The sequence below is a fragment of the Cotesia glomerata genome, linkage group LG9 (genome assembly GCF_020080835.1).
Source record: "Cotesia glomerata isolate CgM1 linkage group LG9, MPM_Cglom_v2.3, whole genome shotgun sequence".
Lineage (NCBI taxonomy): Eukaryota > Metazoa > Arthropoda > Insecta > Hymenoptera > Braconidae > Cotesia > Cotesia glomerata.
The window spans coordinates 10378257-10398989 of NC_058166.1; the positions used below are offsets into that span (position 1 = coordinate 10378257).

Consider the following 20733-nt stretch of genomic DNA (forward strand, 5'->3'; position numbering starts at 1 on the left):
TGTGTGTGTGTGTGTGTGTGTGTGTGTGTGTGTGTGTGTGTGTGTGTGTGTGTGTGTGTGTGTGTGTGTGTGTGTGTGTGTGTGTGTGTGTGTGTGTGTGTGTGTGTGTGTGTGTGTGTGTGTGTGTGTGTGTGTGTGTGTGTGTGTAAACCTCTCATAACTTTTGAATGGCTTGACTGATTTGATCGCGGTAGGTGCCATTTGAAAGGGTTCGACTAAACTTAGATTTTGAATACAAGTTGGACCGGTAGATTTTGAGAAATATTAAAAAAACTGCGAAAAATTTTTTTTTCAAATGTGGTTTTTTTTTAATAACTTTCAAACGGCTTCCCGACTAGAATTTTAGTAAGGCATGCCGAAAAATCAGTTCGGGGCGAAGTTGGCTTTCCGAACTTAGGCTAGCCTAATTCGGATCTTATTTATTTTAACCCTCTGAGCCTTCTGAGCGTTTCCCCCACTCTTGGTGAAACGCCCCCTTCTACATTTACTTTACACGCTCCCCACTCCAGTGCCACGCGGCTCACATAGTCCAAGTTCGGCGTTAAAGGGTTAAATTAGGCAAGCCGAACATTGGTATGCCAAAAGAATTCCATATTCGATGTAATCTCATAATAGTTTGGCACTGCCTAAGTTCGGCATGTCATGGATTGCCTAATTAGTACGAAATAACGGTAACCAAAAGTTTATCGAAATTTGGTTCACCAAGCTCGGGCTCACTTAGGCAAACCTATGGCAATATCTAAGTTCGGCATGTCATGGATTGCCTAATTAGTATGAAATAATGGTAACCAAAGGCTTACCGAAGTTTGGTTCACCAAGCTCGGGCTTACTTAAGCAAATCTGTAAAAATGCCAAAGCTCGGTATTTCATTGGATTGCCAAACTATTATGAAATAACAGTAACCAGAGGCTTACCGAAGTTTAGTTCACCAAGCTCGAGCTCACTTTGGAAAACCTGTGGCAACGCCTAAGTTTGGCATTTCATGGATTGCCAAACTGTTATGAAATAACGGTAACCAAAGGTTTACCGAAACTTGGTACACCACGATCGAGCTTCTTTAGGCAAAACTGTGGAAATACCTAAGTTCGGTATGTCATGGATTGCCAAACTGTTATGAAATAACGGTAACCAAAGGATTACCGAAGTTTGGTTCTTCAAGCTGGGGCTCATTTAGGCAAAACTGTGGCAGTGCCTAAGTTCGGTGACGGTAACGGAACCAAAAGCTTACCGAACTAAAGGCATTCTGAAGTTTTGTCTATCCAAATCGAACTTGACTAGGTAAGTCTGTAGCAAGTCTTCACTTATGTATAATATTGGAATTCTTAACTTGACTGTTGCAACGGTAACCGAATGTTTGCCGAAGTATCAGGCTTATAAGTATCTTGAGGCAAGAGGTTGCTCATCACCGGCGTAGCGTCGCGGTATGGTATAGGGCTCTCGTGCGTCGGGTAGAGTATTCGAGTTTCGCATTCGACATTTAAAATTTTTATTATTTAATAATTATTAATTATAATTACTCTTAAGGCGAGTGTGGGGTAAATTTAAGTGTTGTATGTGACTAATGTATCTAACTCCATCATCTCCTTCCCCCTTGACCTATTAAATCTACCAATCAAAAAAAAACTTCACAGGAAGAAAAACCCCAAAAAGCGAAAAAAAATTACCGAAAACATAAAAAAAATAATAATTAAAAAAAAATTTTTTTTTCATTTACTTAATTTTAAAAAAATTTCGTCCTAAAGTCAATATTTATATTTGAAATTTTAAAATTAAATTAAAAAAATAAACATTCATTATTATTAATTTTTGCTTTGTGATAAAAATAGCTAAAAACGAAAAAAGGATTAAATTTGGATTCTTCCGTGCGAATTTGGTTTCTGAATTGCTGTCTAGATAGGTACCCAAATCCGGACCGAATGAGGCTTAAATAGTCACCAGAAAGTGTGGTTTCCAAACCACCGCCTAAGTCGGAAGCCAATTTAGGCCCAAACTCGCGACTGCGTCACTTCCGGGACGTGGGCCAACTTTGGCTTCTTGATTCGGCGCGAGCTTGGAACTCGGCATGCCTAATTCGGAACGAACCACCGCCGAACTTAAATTTCTGTTCGGGTTGCCCGATAAATTCCAAAAACTAATCAGCTCTTAACATCAAAAAATCACGTTGATCGCCACTAAGCCGGTCAAAATCGGTTGATTCGTTCATGAGTTATTGTTGGGGGAAAGGAAAAGCAAAAAAGACGAAACACTCAAAGACCCTGTTACTCGCCATTTGGCTGTTAGGTCGTTTATAAGGAAAAAAATAAATAAATCAAAAATGGAATTTATAGAATAGATAGGGAAAGTTTAGGCCCCAACGGAAGAAGATGATACAAAGGCCGTCAGTAGCATGCAACCGATACTTAAGAGGTTACTCTCCCTGCTAACAAATTATTTATTGCTGATAAGTTCACAATCTCGAGGAAGCCGAACTTTTTGAAACTGAGGATCCTCATACGCATGAGTTGTAATGTAAGGAGCTCAAATACTTATTCTGGTCTATACCACAGATAAGCTAACTTTCTTCGGGGCAATAAATGACGCCGTTAAACTTTTCCTATCTCTTGAGAACGAAAACAAATTTTTTCTGCTTGAAGAAAATTTTTAATAACGACGGAAAAATTGTTATATATTAATCATTATTATTCCCGCAATATAAATATTTACAGCATAAAATCACAAAAAAAAAAAACGAATTACTTTAATATTTAAATTTGATTGCAAGGTGAATATCGATTACAAAAGTAGTTATTTAATGTTAAAAGCTCTCTACGCTAGTTATTACGTTATTTGGAATATCAAACCAACCAAATGGTTCAAACGACCGTCAATAATAAGCACAAACAAACTTTTAAACTCAACTATTATCGACATAAATTAGTATTTATTTTGTAAATATAATGACTTGATCAATAAAATTTAATAACTCTGGTATTTTCGCAACTGAATCGGTTCATTTTCAGTCTTGATAGCACAAGCAGAAATTATAATTTATCATTAAAAATTGAGCGATTGGAATGAAACCAGCACCTGGATTTGCAGATTTTGAGCGTCTACAAACCTTGGCTTTTTCGGTGCTCATTGCTGAATAAATATTTATTGATTGATAATATGAGCGTTTATATGATCGTCGATTATTACGGTATTTGACTCTTGAAACGGCACATTTGTTCTCTTACCACTACTCTTATGAAAAAAATTTTTATTAATAACCCGTGAAGAAATTTTTATATGAGGATAGACACTGTAAAAAAAAAAAAAAGAATTATAATTTCCAGAAAAAAATTTTCTCGATTAGTAAAAAGAAATTTTTATCTAATAATCCGAATTCAAGAAAAAAAATTAAATTAGGAAAAAAATTATAACAACGGTTGACCCTGAAGGCCATCTCTGCAACTTCCCACTAATTCCATATCTAGGCGCTTAAAATTGCACTTATGACGTTTTAGAGCTCTTTGAGCTCAAAAATACAATTTATGTATTATTTGGAGCTCTTCGAGCTCAGAGAGATGGCTTTTCTATGCTTTTGAGCTCTTCGAGCTAAAAAGTCTTATCAACATTCGATGTAAAACAATTTTTAAAATTTTCAAACTGCTCTAACTTTTGAATAAATCAAACGATTTTCACGCGATTGAGGGCGATCGATGTAGTTTTTTAAGCTCTATGAAAAATTTAGAATGAAAAAATTGATCTGATAAAAAATTTCGGAGTTATTACAAAAATAGTATATTTCTCACCTAGGGCAGGAAAATAAGAAATGTCTCAGATCACATGTAATTGTTGACCGAGGAAAGTTTTTCCTCTACTTCGGGCGGAAAGTGTCATTTTCCTCCCGCGGCGCTAAATGAAAATGCCGCTTTCCGCTTCCATCGAGAAGGAAAATAGTATTCTCACCACGGGCAGGAAATAAGAAAGCCTCAGATCACATGTTTGTCGACCTTGGCTTCGCCTCGGTAAATAATTACATGTAATCTGAGACATTTCTTATTTTCCTGCCCTAGGTGAGAAATGTACTATTTTCGACAACGATATCTCACGAACGCATTAACCGATTCTGACGCTCTAGGTGGCGATCGATGCGGGTTTTCAAGGTTAAGAGCTGATTAGTTTTTGAGGTCGATCGGTTCAGCTAATTCGGAGATATTTAAAAAAAATGAAAAAAATTAGAAAAACGGTTCACCCTAAAGGCCATCCCTGCAACTTCCCGCTAATTCCATTCCTGGGCGCTTCAAATTGTACTTATGACATTTTTGAAATATTTGAGCTCAAAATATAATTTATGTGATATTTTGAGCTCGCTGAGTTCAAAGAAATAATATTTCTATGCATTTGAGCTCTCCCAGCTCAAAAGTCTCATAGAAGTTTCATAGAACACTACTTTTGAAATTTTCAAACCGCAATCACTTTTGAATAGATCAACTAATTTTCACGCGGTTGGCGGCATTCAACGCAGTTTTATCATCCTCATAAGTTATTTTCAGGTTTTAATTGATCGAACCAAAAATTTCGGAGTAATCCTGAAAAAACACTTTTTTCGGTTTTCTTTCGTTCACGATATCTCTCGAACGAATCAACCGATTTTGACCAGCTTGGTAGCGATCGACGTGGTTTTTCAAGTTTAAAGTCGGATAAGTTTTTGAAGTTGATCGATAAAGCCGTTTAAAAGTTATTCCAAAAAAACCCACTTTCAAAAAAAAATTTTTTCTTATTTTTTTTCAAAATTTTCTTATTTTTTCATTTTCTTTTTTATTTTTTTATTTTAATTTTCTTATTTTTTTCAGAATTTCTCAAAATCTATCGGTCCGAATCGGTTCAAATTCACAGGAAATCTAAGTTTGAGGGAACTCTTTAGAACGCCGTTTAGTAGATTCCGGTCAGTTTAGTCGTTCAAAAGTTATAAGCCAGTCACATAGTCACACACACACACACACACACACACACACACACACACACACACACACACTCACACACACACACACACACACACACACACCTCGTGTCGGGCTTGCTGGGTCCCGCATCGGGCGCCTCCCCAGGTGGCGGATAGGGGAATGCCCGGCATATCTGCACGCCAGATGCGTCGGTTACCGAGGAAATAGAATACTCAGGGTGGACCAAAACCTAGCAAAAGATGATATGAAAATGCCAGATCAATTTCAAACATCGTCTACGGTGCAGAGGGGGGATACCTCAGTGCCGGCGAGGGAAGGCATGCAAACGGGCCTGAACTCGTCGTTATCAAGCGACCGTTTGAACAGCGGAGTAGACCCCATGGCTCTGCTGTCTAGCAATGCTAGCAAGGTTACAGGGAGTACGAAATCAGCCCAGATGGCAGAGAACGGACAGCTGAGCAACATTCCTCCAAAAAGTGGAGGACTTTTTGCTCCTGTCACTAATCAAACCTACCGAGGAAGAATCAGCTCTGTACCGACCGTTACAGGCCAACAATCACCAATGGAGAGGCTCGGTATCAAGATCGAAGAGTTAGCCGAGTTTATAAAAGACAAGAAGAGTCTCGATCATGAGATTAGAAAATTGGTTACATCTATCACTACAGCATATAGGTTAGCCAACAAATCACCAGGCATGTCGGTCTCAACGACCCAAACAACTCCGAGTCTGACCAAAACCTCTAAAAAACCGAGGAGAAAGAAAACAAGAACTAAGGCTGTTCTTGTCCAACCAGTAGACGGCCAAACTTATGCTAATATCCTACAGGAAATCAAGGCCAAGGTAAGCCCTGTCGAGACGGGCGTAGACATAAAGTCTATTAAAAAGACGAAACACGGAGGTGTTCTCCTTGAAATGGCTCGAAAGACCGAAGACAGCAAAACTTTCACCGATGCAGTAAGGTCAGCCACTGCAAACATCGGCACGGTCAAGACGCTAACACCAACAACAACGATCGAGATCTTCGACTTGGACGAAATCTCTACCGAGAGCGAAGTCCGTGAAGCACTCAAACGTGAATTCACTGACAGCCTGGAGGTCAAACGGGTAAATTTGACAAAATCCACACCACGAGGAAATCGAGCAGCCTTCTGCGAAGTAGACGAGGCCAGTGCGATTAAGGCCCTTGACAAGGCCCATATAATGATCGGTTGGGTGAACTGTCGTATACGCCCAGTTGCAAAAGTAACCCGCTGTTTTAGATGTCTTATTTTTGGACACCAAACACGCCAGTGTGCGGGACCAAACAGAAGCAGGTGCTGCTACAAATGTGGCGAAGAGAACCACAAGGCCATAAACTGCACGAAGAAGCCAAAATGATTCCTTTGTGCTCCGGACAAAGATGCCCAGGATGGTCTATGCCATATTTTTGGTACTGGAGCTTGTAGGGCACTCCGCACATCACTTGTAGAAGCCAAGAGAGGGCAGAAATGACACGCATACTACAAGGCAACCTGAATAGGTGCGCTTTGGCGCAAAACCTGCTGCGCCAGCGTGTCTTTGAAGATAAAATCGACGTCTGCTTTATCTGCGAGCAATATCTAAACATCGAAGGTAAAATATGGTTCGCAGATGAAACTGGCACGGTAGCAATTTGGATTGTGAACACAAAGAACGTTACCGTCAACAACAGCGGAAGTGGAGCAGGTTTTGTCTGGATTCAAACTCTCACAACCTACTTCATGAGCGTCTATCTCTCACCTAACGAAGGGATTTGTGTGTGTTCCGACAGAAACTGGCAAATATAGAAGATTCGGTCACTAAGTTCAACGGCGAAGTCATCGTAGCTGGAGACTTCAACGCTGAATCAGCTGAGTGGGGCGCTGCTTTCTCCGACACCAGAGGTAACGAGGTCGCTGACGTTGCGGCTAGACTCGACCTCATAGTGCTAACACTGCGAGCACCACGACCTTTAGAAGACCAGGGTACCAAGAGTCCATCCTCGACATTTCGTTGGCGACTCCAAGGACTGCCAACATGATCGAAGACTGGACTGTATCCGAAGAATACAGTGGCAGTGACCACCAGTTTGTGATATTTAACGTTGGATTGTCATCTACTCCGGTTTCACAACGCGACCTTTCTAAGCGGAAGTGTAATGCCAGAAGGCTTGATCCAGAGACATTGCGAGCTTCACTTGCACGAAGCTGGTCTATCCTTCAGAACAACCCGACTGCGGATACCTGCAGCGAGACGGAAAAGGCAGTGCTAAATATAATGAAGGAAATTGCTGCCACATGTGACGCCTCTATGCCGCGGCTGAAAAATAGGAGTTTCCACAAGCCGGCGTACTGGTGGTCAACAGGCATAGCAGAACTTCGCGAAAGATGTCATAAGCTACGTCGCCGCGCAACGAGAGCCGCGAAACGCTCTCCAAGCGAGAACTTGTATTCAAAAGAGTACAAGCAGGCCAAAAAGACGCTAAACCGAGCCATTAAAGCAAGAAAAGTGATATTGTGGAAACAGATCTGTAATGATCTCGACAAGGACATCTGGGGCAAAGCCTACCAAATTGTCACCAAACGACTTGGAAAGGCTTCACCAGAAGCGCCGAAGTCTCCTGCCTTAATGGACAGCATTGTAGCGGAGCTTTTCCTCAAACACCTGCCGCGGGAGAAGAAACACTACGCTAAAAACAGCAAAGGAACACCCTTCACAACTAAGGAACTACAAGACGCGGCAAAGTCACTCAAAACAGGAAAGGCACCTGGACCTGGTGGCATCCCGGCAGCGGTGATCAAGATTGTAGCCCTGGAATACCCAGACATACTCCTGAACACCTACAATGCATGCTTGGCAACTGGCACATTTTCCGCGGTCTGGAAGCGGCAGAGATTGGTTCTCTTAGACAAAGGAAAGGGAACCCCCGTAACACCTTCGTCGTTTAGACCACTCTGTATGCTAGACATTGCTGGAAAACTGCTCGAGAAGCTCATACAAGGCAGACTTCGCAACGACATCGACCGTGCTGGAGGTTTTGCCACCTACCAGCATGGCTTCCGGAAAGGTCGTTCGACAGTCGGAGTGATCGAGAAAGTTATAAAGACAGCAACACGAGCATAGTCTGGTAGCCTCAAAGCTCGTAAAGTATGTCTCCTCCTCACGCTAGATGTCAAAAACGCATTTAACAGCGCAAATCGGAGAGACATTTTAGATGCTCTGGAGCACAAGTTTGACGCAGAGCCAGAGAATCTAGCACTAGTCGACAACTACCGGGACCAAAGAAAGCTAATAGCGGAAACTACGGAAGGCCCACAAGAATACGCCATAACGGCTGGTGTACCGCAAGGCTCAATAATGGGGCCCGATCTATGGAATGCGGACTACGACGAGCTTCTTGAAATCTCGTTACCAAAGCAAGTAGAGCTAACGGGCTTTGCAGACGACATTGCGGCCACGATAGTAGTAGACAGCGTAGAAAAAGCCGAATTACTGGTCCGGGAAACCATTGACGCCGTCGAGACCTGGCTTGATAAACACCACCTGAAACTCGCCAAGCATAAAACCGAAATGGTTGTTCTGACACGTCAGAAATGGTTCCCAAAACCATTCGCTGTGGACATGGAAGGAACAACACTGATGTCAACAAGGGCCCTGCGCTATCTAGGGGTAATGATAGACGAGAAACTATCTTTCCGCGAACACCTTGACAGTGCATGCAAGAAAGCCAGCAAGACGGTGTCTAGCCTAGCAAGAATCATGACCAACACTATGGGACCAAGAACCAAAAATAGAAGAGTTCTTCTAGAAGTAGTCCACTTGGTACTGCTTTATGGAGCAGAAATATGGGCAGACATATTGAAACAGAAGACCTACCGACGAAAAATAGCGGCAGTGCAGCGGCGAGGCGCTCTCAGGGTTGCCTGCGCCTATCGAACGATTTCTGAAGCGGCTATGTTGGTCATTGCGGGAGCCGCACCCATCGAGCTACTCGCGTTTGAGAGAGCGAAACTCTTTGACGCTAAAAACAGTGACGAAAACATGAAGGACGCAAGAAAGAGGATAAAGGCGGAAACGCATCAAGAGTGGCAGGACCGATGGACATCGGGAGAGACGGGCAGATGGACGGCACGCCTGATCCCAAACATCAACGTCTGGCTTTCTCGGGAATACGGAGAAACGGACTTCTTCCTGACCCAGCTATTGACGGGACATGGACAGTTCAATGCCTATCTTTTTAAGATGGGACTGCACAGCACACCAACGTGCAAATACTACCCAGACAAAATTCACAACGTCGAGCACACGTTCTTTGAGTGTGACCGGTGGAAGGACTACAAAAGCAGTACTGATGAAACTATTGGCACCACGCTCTCCCTCGAGAGATTAGTAAACTGCATGATCAAAAAAAAAGATAATTGGTCAGCTGTCGCAGCCTATGCGCAGCGTCTTTTAAAGGAAAAAATCGCAGAAAGAGACTAGTAACTAAGAGCAACCGTCGTGAGACGCAACACGGACTGGATTGAAGCAATGCTAACGCGGTCCCGATCCAGTCTTCCCCGTAACATCTATGGGGAAAGAGAGAGGAGGATGTTTAGTCAGTATTGTTGTCAATAATATTGACTTCCGAGTCCGACATACCTAGGACAAACATCTCGTCCTGGTATGAGTAAATGTATTTGACCTCTAAAAAAAAAAAAAAAAAAAAAAAAAAAAACACACACACACACATACATACAGACATAGTGACAACATCGCGGGGGTAGTCAGGGAAGCTTCCTATGACCTTCAAACGTCGAGATCTAATGAAAACTCGATTTTTGCAAAACGGGGTGAAAACAATAATTTCCCAATTTTTGAAAATTTTCGATTTTCTTAGCGGGAAGTTAAAAAAACAACTTTTTTTTCACTTTATTTGCAATTTCTCGAAATCTACTGATACGGTTCGTACGTAGACATACACCTATGGCAGAGGCGAAACTGCTACCAGGCGTCTCCCCGTAGCGGATGGGAGAACGCTCGCTGTCCTTGGATGACACTAGGTCTCTTAGTTGATGAGGTACAGAAGGTAGAAGCGAAATAAAATATGCTCCCGTGTTCAAAACTCCCCCCCCCCCCTTCAATAGGTTGGTCACACTAACTGACCTAGCAAGACGATAGTTCCCTGCTGTAACTCACTGGGAGTGTCCGGAACCCGTGTCGATTATTTCCGACGATGCGGGCCACGGCTGATGTGAGCTTGCTTTGCCGAGGTGTAAGTTGCAGCAGTGGATCAGGAGCCAGTCACTTCGGGCCTTGATCAGGAAGTACGCAGTGAGTGTTAGAGATCGGAATCTTCACCGCCCCGAGTGAGTCTAGTCCGTCCGTGTATTCCGGGACTGGCTAAGTGTCGACTAGGCCTCAGGGAACTGAGGTAGGAGTACTATCTCCGAGGGTACACCCGTTCCTAGTTATGATAACCCGCTCCACTCCATACGATGCGCTGGTAAATCAAAAAAGTATGAGTAATTTACAGAAAATAAACAAGAGTGGGAACGGGCTTCATGCCCAACAAGCAGCGATTGAAGCAAGCGCTGAAATCAAGAGAACGCAAGCGCTGGAGTGCCTTGAAAAGCTGACCATTGAGCTGTAAGAGTTTGTCCAAACAAAGGTCGATATCCACAAGGAGATAAAGACCAAGACAACCGGTGTAGTCAATGCTCTTGGAAGATTCAAGAAACTGGACAAGGAGTGGCAGTCATCACGACGACGCATTCCAACTGAAGTTCAGACGGAAAAAGCAATGGACACTGGAGCCGACGGTGACGGCGAATCTGCTGCTGAGGACAAGGGTGAAACTGACACAAGGCCTGGAAAGAGAAAAGACCGAAATTCGCCAGAGCCAACTGACAAAGTCACAAAGAAGAAGGACTTGAAAAAAAGCCCTCTGCAACGAGTGGCAGGGCAGGGCGACGAACCTAAGAAGACGACTGATTGGGAAGAAGTTCAATCTAAGAAGAAGAGGAAACTAGCTAGAGAGCAACTCTCAAAGCAGCTGCCGAAGGAGCCCAGGCCAGAGCCTAAGCGGAAAAAACCACGCAAATGGATCAGACCCGACGCACTGATCATCCGCCCGGCCGAGAAAACAAAGTATGCCAAGATTCTGCGTCGCATAAAACAGGACGTCCCAGATGAGCAAGTTCGTTCAACTGTGGATAAGATCAACGAGACCAGAAGTGGCGACTTGTTGATTACGATTTCGAGGAAGAACAATGACAAAGGCCAAGCCCTCCAAAAGACGATCGCAGACATCCTTAAGGAAGAGGCCAAAGTGATCTGCAAAGGACCACAGGAGACCATCGAGATCCGAGATGTCAATGACGACACGACGAAAGAGCATATTCAGACCGCTCTAAAAAGGGAAGCTGGAGAAAGTTGTGAAATCTCATTAGAGGCAATCAAAATCCGTAAAGCCTTTAGGGGTACGCAGACAGCCACAGTGTCACTACCAGTAGCTGTAGCACAAAAGTTACTGGAGGGAAACTGCAAAATAAGGATCGGCTGGGTCAATTGCCGAATGAGAGCAACGAAGAGACCCATACAATGCTTCAAATGCTGGCACTTCGGATCTCAGTGCAAAAGCGAAGTCGACCGGTCTAAGCACTGCATAACGTGCGGAAAAGAAGGACACAAAATCGCTGATTGTAAAAATCCAGCTAAATATGCACTGTGCGTTGAACGGCACGGCGTAGAAAAGGCTGCGCACCATGCAGGCACGAACAGATGCCCCGTCTTCCAAGAAGCGCTCCAGAAGATAACGAAACCAAGAACATGGAGATATTGCAGCTCAACCTCAATCATTGTGAGGCTGCGCATGACCTGCTCATGCAAACTGTGTGCAAATTAGAGGCAAACGCAGCACTTATAAGTGAGCCTTATAGACACCTGAGTAACCAACCCTGGGAATCTGACAGCACTAACAAAGCCGTCATCTGGTCCTGCGGGAAATGTCCTTTTCAGAGAACAGTCAGCAATAAAGAAGCCGGCTTCGTAGCAGCATGGGTAGATGGCCTCCGCTTCGACAGTTGCTATGCACCACCTAGTCTCTCTAATGAACAGTTTGATGACTTCCTTGATCGGCTAACTGAGGATGCAAGAAAACACTTTCCCGTGGCAATAGCTGGTGACTTCAATTTCTGGGCAGCAGACTGGGGCAGCAAGCTCACTAATACACGTGGAAAAGCACTTTTCGAGGCAATGGCTACACTGGACGTGATCCTTCTTAACACCGGTGACACGCCAACGTATACTAAGGGAGAAGCAAATTCAATTGTCGACCTCACATTTGTCAGCAGTTGCTTAGCTCGTAGAGATTTTTCTTGGAAAGTCTTGAACATCTACACAGCCAGCGACCATAGTGCGATACTATGGAAATATCAACTGGCCAGAGTCTAACAAGAGACAACAGGAGAGCTAGCGCGGTTGGGTGGAAAATTAAATCTCTTGACCTCACTGCTTCAGTAGTAGCCCTAGAGTGCGATACAATCATCGTAGAAACTGCTGAAAAGAAAACCAAGGACCTAATGAGAAGAGTCACCCAGGCTTGCGACGCCAGTATGTCTCGGAAACGTGGCATGAATTCAAGACCTTCGGTGCACTGGTGTAACGATCACATTAGCTTTCTACGTTCAGTGTGTCTTAAAAAAAGAAGAAAGTCTCAGCGTGGCTACAGACGACCTAACTCCGCAGAGCTGTTGGCAGAGTATAAAAAGGCCCATCGAGAACTGAACAGAGCCATCAAAGAAAGCAAAAGACGCTGCATGGGGCAGACCGTATAAGGTGGTTATGACCCACCTGAAATGCCAACCAATGCCATCACCTACGTGTCCACAGCTCCCAGAGAAGATTGTTACTGCGCTGTTTCCCCAACAGCCGGTATTCACCGACAAGTTGGAGCAACTCAACCCTGGACATCCCAACTATCACGTTGGACGAGTTGATAGGCAGGCAATCGAGTAGAGAATAATAAGGCGCCGGAAGTGGACGGAATCCCTAATATTGCCCTGAAATCAATCCTTAGGGCAGCACCGACATTATTCCTGGACCTTTACGATACATGCCTGAAGGAAAGGACTTTTCCCCAGAAGTGGAAACAGCAACGGCTAGTGCTACTTCCGAATGGGAAAAAGCCGCCGGAAGAACCGTCATCCTACCGACCACTCTGCATGTTAGACACGGCCGGCAAGATATTCGAGCGTATAATTCATCAGAGAATAGAGGCTGTAGTCTATCCACTCCTGGCAGAGAATCAGTTTGGTTTCTGAAAAAGACGGTCAACTCTGGATGCGATCAAATTGGTTGTTGATATAGCTAAGGATGCAATCGCCGGAACGAGATGGAAGGGTGGAAAGAAGAAATACTGCTTGGTGGCCGCTTTGGACATCAAGAATGCCTTCAACTCTCCTAACTGGGACTGTGTTATGCGGGCTCTAGAAGACAAAAACGTACCAGGATACCTTCGCAGAATTGTTGCGAGCTACTTCACGAATAGGGTCCTAAAATATGACACGAAGAACGGTACGGAAGTGTACGAAATCACCGGAGGAGTGCCACAGGTATCAGTCTTAGGTCCTCTTCTATGGAACATCATGTATGATGGCCTCCTGAGAATAGCATTGCCTACGGGAGTCAAACTTGTAGCATATGCAGATGACGTAGCTGTCGTGATCGTCGCAAAGCAACTCGAAGAGATAGAAATGGCATTTGATATTACATTCAGGTGAGTCAATGTGTGGATGGACATGGTGAACTTGCAACTAGCCAAGCATAAAACCGAGGCAGTGCTCATCACTAGTAGAAAAACGGTAGAAACTATCAAGTTGAGAGTCGGAGAACAAGGAATCACATCACAACCATTTATCCGTTATCTGGGAGTGATGCTGGATGCCCGACTCAACTTCAAGCAGCAGGTGGAACACGTCAGTGCCAAAGCGTCAGTAGTGAGGGCTAGTCTCGCACGGCTGATGCCTAACATCGGAGGCCCAATTCAGAGCAGGAGGCTACTATTGTCATCAGTAGTCACATCAGTGCTCACTTACGGAATATCCATTTGGGCTGATGCACTGGAAACCCAAGAATCATGGAGAAAAGCTGGACCAGTATATCGACTGAGTGCCCTACGGGTAGCTAGTGCCTTTCGCACTATATCAGAAGAAGCAGTGTTCGTCATTGCCGGAACCCTACCTCTTAAAGTTCTAGCAGAGGAAAGACGAGTCCTTTACCAACGAAAAAAGTCAACTGCACTGAGCCCTGAAGAACTTAGAATTGAACGGCAGAACAGCATAGGCCGATGGCAGCTACAATGGGATGCTGCAGAGAAGGGTTGGTGGACGCACCGCCTCATACCTCGGATCGATATTTGGCTTTACCGGAATCATGACGAGGTCAATTACTATCTTAAGCAGATGTTGTCGGGACTCGGGTGTTTTCAAGAGTATCTACACCACTTTAAGCACGATGACTCTTCGGAGTGCCCGTCCTGCCCAGGAGTAGCTGAAGATGCGGAGCTCGTCTTCCTTGTATGTCCTCGTTTTGATCCACAGCGTGAAGAGTTGGAAAGCATCCTGAACCAGAGAATGCAACCAGATTCACTAATGGAAGCAATGTTGTCGTCAGAAGCTGCCTGGAACGCTACCAACACGTTTGCAACAGAAGTACTCAAAGACTTGCGTTCCACCGAAAGAAGAAGAGCAAATATCAGAAGATAGAAGGAAGGAAGTTAACACCTTAGCCACCAGCAGGAAGAGCAGTAGCTAATTCCTCCCCTCCCGGAGTAATGCCTGACGGCGGTTCCCATGAGGGATTAGAGGAAAGAAGAAAAGGGGTTTAGGGTTTAGTGAGTAGGGGCGTTAGCGTCGAGTTTTAGTATGACGCTGTGTCGAGTCCACATATCCAGGCGAAACAGCTATGCCTGGAATCCGCAAAAAGGATTCTCCCCGCTGAAAAAAAAAAAATATAAAAAAACACACATACATACAGACATAGTGACAACATCGCGGGGGTAGTCAGGGAAGCTTCCTATGACCTTAAAACATCGAGATCTGATGAAAACTCGATTTTTGCAAAACGGGGTGAAAACAATAACTTTCCAATTTTTGAGAATCTTCAGTTTTCTTAACGGGAAGTTAAAAAAACAACTTTTTTCACTTTTTTTGCAATTTCTCAAAATCTACTGTTCCGAATCGGCTCATAATTACTAGAAATCTAAGTTTGGTGAAGACCTTTCGAATGACACCAACTGCGATCAAATCGGTTAACCCGTTCAAAAGTTATAAGAGGTTTACACACACACACACCCACACACACCCACACACACCCATACACACGCACACCCACCCATGCACACACATACACCCACCCACACATACACACACACACAGACGTACGGACATCATCGTGAAAATAGTCAGGAAAGCTTCTTAGGGCTTCAAAACGTCGAGATCTGTTGAAACCTCGATTTTTGCAAAACGGGATAAAACCTATAACTTCCCGATTTTTCGAAAATCTTCGATTTTCTTAGCAGGAAGTTAAAAATTTTTGAAAAAATTCGAATTTTGAAAAAAAAAATTAGGTAAACGGTTGACCCTGAAGGCCATCCCTGCAACTTCCCGCTCATTTCGTACCTAAGCCCTTCAAATTGCTTTTATGATGTTTTTGAGCTCTCCGAGCTTACAAATACAGTTTATGTGTTATTTTGAGCTCTTCGAGCTCAAAGGGATAGCTTTCCTATGCTTTTGAGCTCTTCGAGCTCAAAAATCTTATCGAAATTCGATAAAACACGATTTTTTTAATTTTCAAACTGCTATAACTTTTGCATTAATTAACCGATTCCCACCCGGTTAGCGGCATTCGACGCCATTTCGGAGTTATTACAAAAAAACACTTTTTTCGATTTTTTTCGACAACGACATCTCACGAACGCATCAACCGATTCTGACGCTTTTGGTGGCGATCGATCCGGGTTTTCAAGGTTAAGAGCTGATTAGTTTTTGAGGTCGATCAGTTCAGCCAATTCGGAGATATTGAAAAAAAAATAAAAAAATAGTACATTTCTCCCCATGGGCAGAAAATAAGAAAGCCTCAGATCACATGTTTGTCAAACTCGGCATCGCCTCGGTCAGCAATTATATGTAATCTGAGACATTTCTTATTTTCCTGCCCTAAGTGAGAAATGTACTATTTTTTTAACTTTTATTGCGATTTCTCGAAATCTACTGGTCCGAATCGGTTCCAACTTACAGGAAATCTAAGTTTGGCGAAAACCTTTCGAATGACGCCAACTGCGATCAAATCGGTCAAGCCGTTCAAAAGTTATAAGAGGTTTACACACACACACATACACACACACACATACACACACACACACACACACACCGTGTCGGGCTGCTGGGACTCGCATCGGACGCCTCGCCAGGTGGCGGATAGGGGAATGCCCGGCAGATATGTCAGGGACCGAGAAAATAAAATACTCGAGGTGGACCAAACCCAGCAAAACAACACAATATGGAAATGTCACAGAACTTTTAAACATCGTTTACCGCACATGGGAGGGATATGAGGGATACCTCAGTGCTGACGAGGGAAGGCGTGCAAACGGCCTGAACTCGTCGTCATCAAGCGACCGTTTGGACAGCAGGGTGGACCCCATGGCTCCGCTGTCTAGTAATGCTACAGGGAGTAACACAACAGCTCAGATGGAAGTAGACGTACAGCCGAGCAACGTTTCTAAAGAGAGTGGAGGGCCTATTGCTCACATCAATACTCATGCTCACCGAGAAAGGATCAACTCCCTACATGGACATAAAAGTATGGGAACTATTCCCATAATTTTATGGGAACAGTTCCCAGGCAATTATAGGAACTGTTCCCATAATTATAGGAAATTTTCTCAGAATTATGGGAAAATTTCCCATAATGATGGGAGTGGTTCCCATAATGGTATAGGAATGGTTTCTATAATTATAGGAATGCTTCCTATACAATTATAAGAACCATTCCCATAATATTATGGGAAATATTTCCATAATGATATAGTAATGGTTTCTGTATCATTATGGGAACTATTCCCATAATGGTATAGGAAGGATTCCTAGAATATTATAGGAATCATTCCTATACCATAATGGGAATCATTCTCAAAATAAAATAAAGATAAAATCTTCGTGCGGAGTGAGTTCGAAATGATTCCTATAATATATACACGGAAAAAAAAAATTGGGGCAGCCACATTATTTTCATGTTGTAGGCAATAATAGTTAAAACAACAATAATAATCAAATAATAATAATAATAATAATAATAATAATAATAATAATAATCATAATAATACTAATAATCTATATTATTAAGAGAATAAGGAAAATTTTGTGGCCAGTGTATTTATGTGATAAAATTTGTTTTTGCTTGGAGTTGTGCCTTTTCAAGGTTTCATATCATTCTCATCAATAGTCAATTTATTATAAAACGAATTTAGGCTGCATTCGAAAATGCTCTATCTAGATACATAATGAAGAAATGACCTTGTATCTGGTAAACTATTGACATTTTTGAAGATATAAGCTCATCCCGATGTTACACTCATCAAGAGCTTTCATTTGAGTACCCACATGCATTTTTGATATATTTTTCATATATACATATATATAATATATAAAAATATATAAAATATATGAAAAATTGATGTGTGTACTCAAATGAAAGGTCTCGATGAGTGTAACATCAAAATGAGCTTATATCTTTAAAAATGTCAATAGTTCACAAGATACAAGGTCATTTTTCAATTATATGTTTAGAGATAGAGCATTTTCGAATGCAACCTAAATATCTATTATGAATTGACAATCGACCAGAATGATATGAAACCTTGAAAAGGCACAAATTCATGTCAAGTTCTTTGCAATGACACTAAATTTCACTAAAAAATCGATTTCATCATGTGACTATTCAGGAGACAAAATTGTTTTTATTCTCTTAATAATATAAATTATTATTATGATTATTATTTAATCATTATTGTTGTTTTAACTATTATTGCCTGCCACATGAAAATCATATTGCTGTCATATGAAAGTCATGTATCTTCCACAGGAATGTATCATGCGGAAGCCTCAATTTTTTTTTTCTATGTAGGATTTAAACCTATATGTTGTGAGAACCATTCCTATACTATTATGGGAATGGTTCCCATAAATTATGGAAACCATTCCTATAATAGTATAGGAATGATTCCTATAGAATTATGGGAACCATTCCCATAATAATATAGTAATAGTTTCCATAATATTATGGGATTAGTTCCCATAATGATATAGGAATAATTTCTATAATAGTATAGGAATTATTCCTATAGCATTATGGGAACCATCCCCATAATGGTATAGGAATAGTTTCCATAATTTTCTTTCCGTGTACCGACCGTCACCGGCCAAAAATCACCAATGGAACTACTCGGCAGCAAGATCGAAGAGTTAGCTGATTTCATTAAGGACAAAAGACACACACACACACACACACACACACACACACACACACACACACACACACACACAGACGTACGGACATCATCGTACAAATAGTCAGGGAAGCTTCTTAGGGCTTCAAAACGTCGAGATCAGTTGAAATCTCGATTTTTGCAAAACGGGGTGAAAACAATAACTTCTTGATTTTTCGAAAATCTTCGATTTTCTTAGCGGGAAGTTAAAAATTTTTTTTTAATTTGTATAAAAAATATTAAAAATTCGAATTTTGACTGAAATTTAAAAAAGGTTTATTAATTTGAATTTTTAAAATCTCTAAATGAGCATTTTATAATTTTTAAACGAGTCAAAACTATTTTATTATTTTTATTTAAAAAAAGAAATAAAAAATTTACTCTGCAAAGTGAAATCTATTCATAGTATTTAAATCCGTCTCGGAATGAATTTCACTCCTGAAAGAAGCAAATAAATTAAAAATCATCCACTTCGCATTCACTCCCAAAATTTTTTATAGTGTAGAGGCCCTGAATAGCTCCATAAGAGAATAAAACTTCGATTTTTATTTTATAGGTTACTAACTGAAACTTAACTCTCTTGTAGGGAAACAATTCAGCTATTATGCACTCTCTGTTGGAAATTTTCAACAGTATTTTTGGTTGAAAAATTTTATAAGAGCATTTATGACCATTGCAGGTCATATATGAGCATATTTGAACACATAAACTTATAAAATTTTTAAAATGGCCGTACATGTCCATCCATAAAAAAAATTGATCACGGAAATATATGTTGAAATTTATACCACTTTTCTCTAAAACTTCATTAGTAAAATTTAAATTTCTTGGAATTCTAGGTATTATAACTACGTCACAATTATTAGTTTGAAAATAAATCTTTATTTAAAATTTAGTGTCTATAGACTTCATATTTAAATTAATTATTTTTCGTTTACTAAAAAATCAAGAGATCTAAGTTCTCAAGTACCCTACAGAATTAGTAGAAAAATTACTTTTTCATTTGTGGAGTTTCATTTTCCAACTACACTAAAAAAAAAAGTTTTCTGCTCTTCATCATCTACTGTATAGTAACGAGTGGTATCATTACGGGTACAATTCGTACAGTTACGAATAGTTTGGATAGTGACCGCCACGATCCATTCGAGTGCCATTCACGATACTATTACTACTATTAGTATACAATTTTTTTAACCTCACTCTCTTCTAGATAGCAACGTGTGGATCGTGACAGTAACAATATCGTGTCATGCAGAGCAGAAAGCTTTTTTGAAAGTGTAGTGAATAATCTGTTCAATCAAAATTTGATGATATTGAATAATTGATAACTACTAATTACTCGCACAGGAAAAAAAATTGGAAAATCCAACAGTGCACGACTCATAATGCTCATTCAATTATAAAATTATAATAAAACTAGCGGATCCGATAAACGTTATCCTGTACACAAGTCTTAAATTCAAAAATTTTTAACTTTTTTGAATAAGCTGTAACAGTTTAGACCGTTTTCATGAGAATTTCTATTAAAACATTTTTACAATGTAATATTTAAATTATTAGCACGTGATTTATTTTTACATGATAACTCAAAATTTTCCTGAATTTGATCGCAGCGTCTACTATCGGGACACACTGAAATTAACCCTTTCACGGTTTTGGGCGTTTCTCCCACTCTTTTCCCACTTGCGGGGCAAGAGGACTGCATGCAATACGGTGAGCGGAGCGCAGGGACATATAGTAAAGGTTTACATGTTATAGGTTTACATGGTTAAGCCATAAAAATAATGAAAACAGCTCTGAGTAAACACGTGGCAGGCATGAAAATTTGGTGGCGGGAGTTAGTCCGCTCACGCGACTGGCTATCCCTACTCCGGGAGAAAAAGTACTACACAGTCCGAATAGACCGTGAGAGGGTTAAAATGAAATATTTTTGAATATTCGACACTGCGATCACAGCGCTATCTATGTCGGAACAAATTTACAACGTTCCAAGATAAACAACAATTTGTAAATAAAAAATTAATTAATTAAACATTTTCCAGTCGACTGAATTATAAATTGAAGCCATTCTCGAATTCATTGAAACACACAAAAAATTTCATTAAAATCGGTCCAGCCGTTTAGGCGGAGTTCAGTGACAAACACACGCACAGAAGAATTATATATATAAAGATGAAGTGAATGTGGAAAAAAATATAAAATAGTTGAAATAGGACGATAATGCTTAGGCACTTCTAGTGGGATAAATCTACATAATGTATGTAGATAGACAGACTTTT

At 41.4% G+C, this 20733-nt stretch overlaps 1 protein-coding gene across 4 annotated transcripts in view; it reads right to left on the bottom strand.

Annotated features, from left to right (window-relative positions):
* LOC123271822 (gamma-aminobutyric acid type B receptor subunit 2) overlaps window positions 1–20733 on the bottom strand; it is a 432312-nt gene that overhangs the window by 309059 nt on the left and 102520 nt on the right. The gene's annotated exons all lie outside the window — the stretch shown is intronic.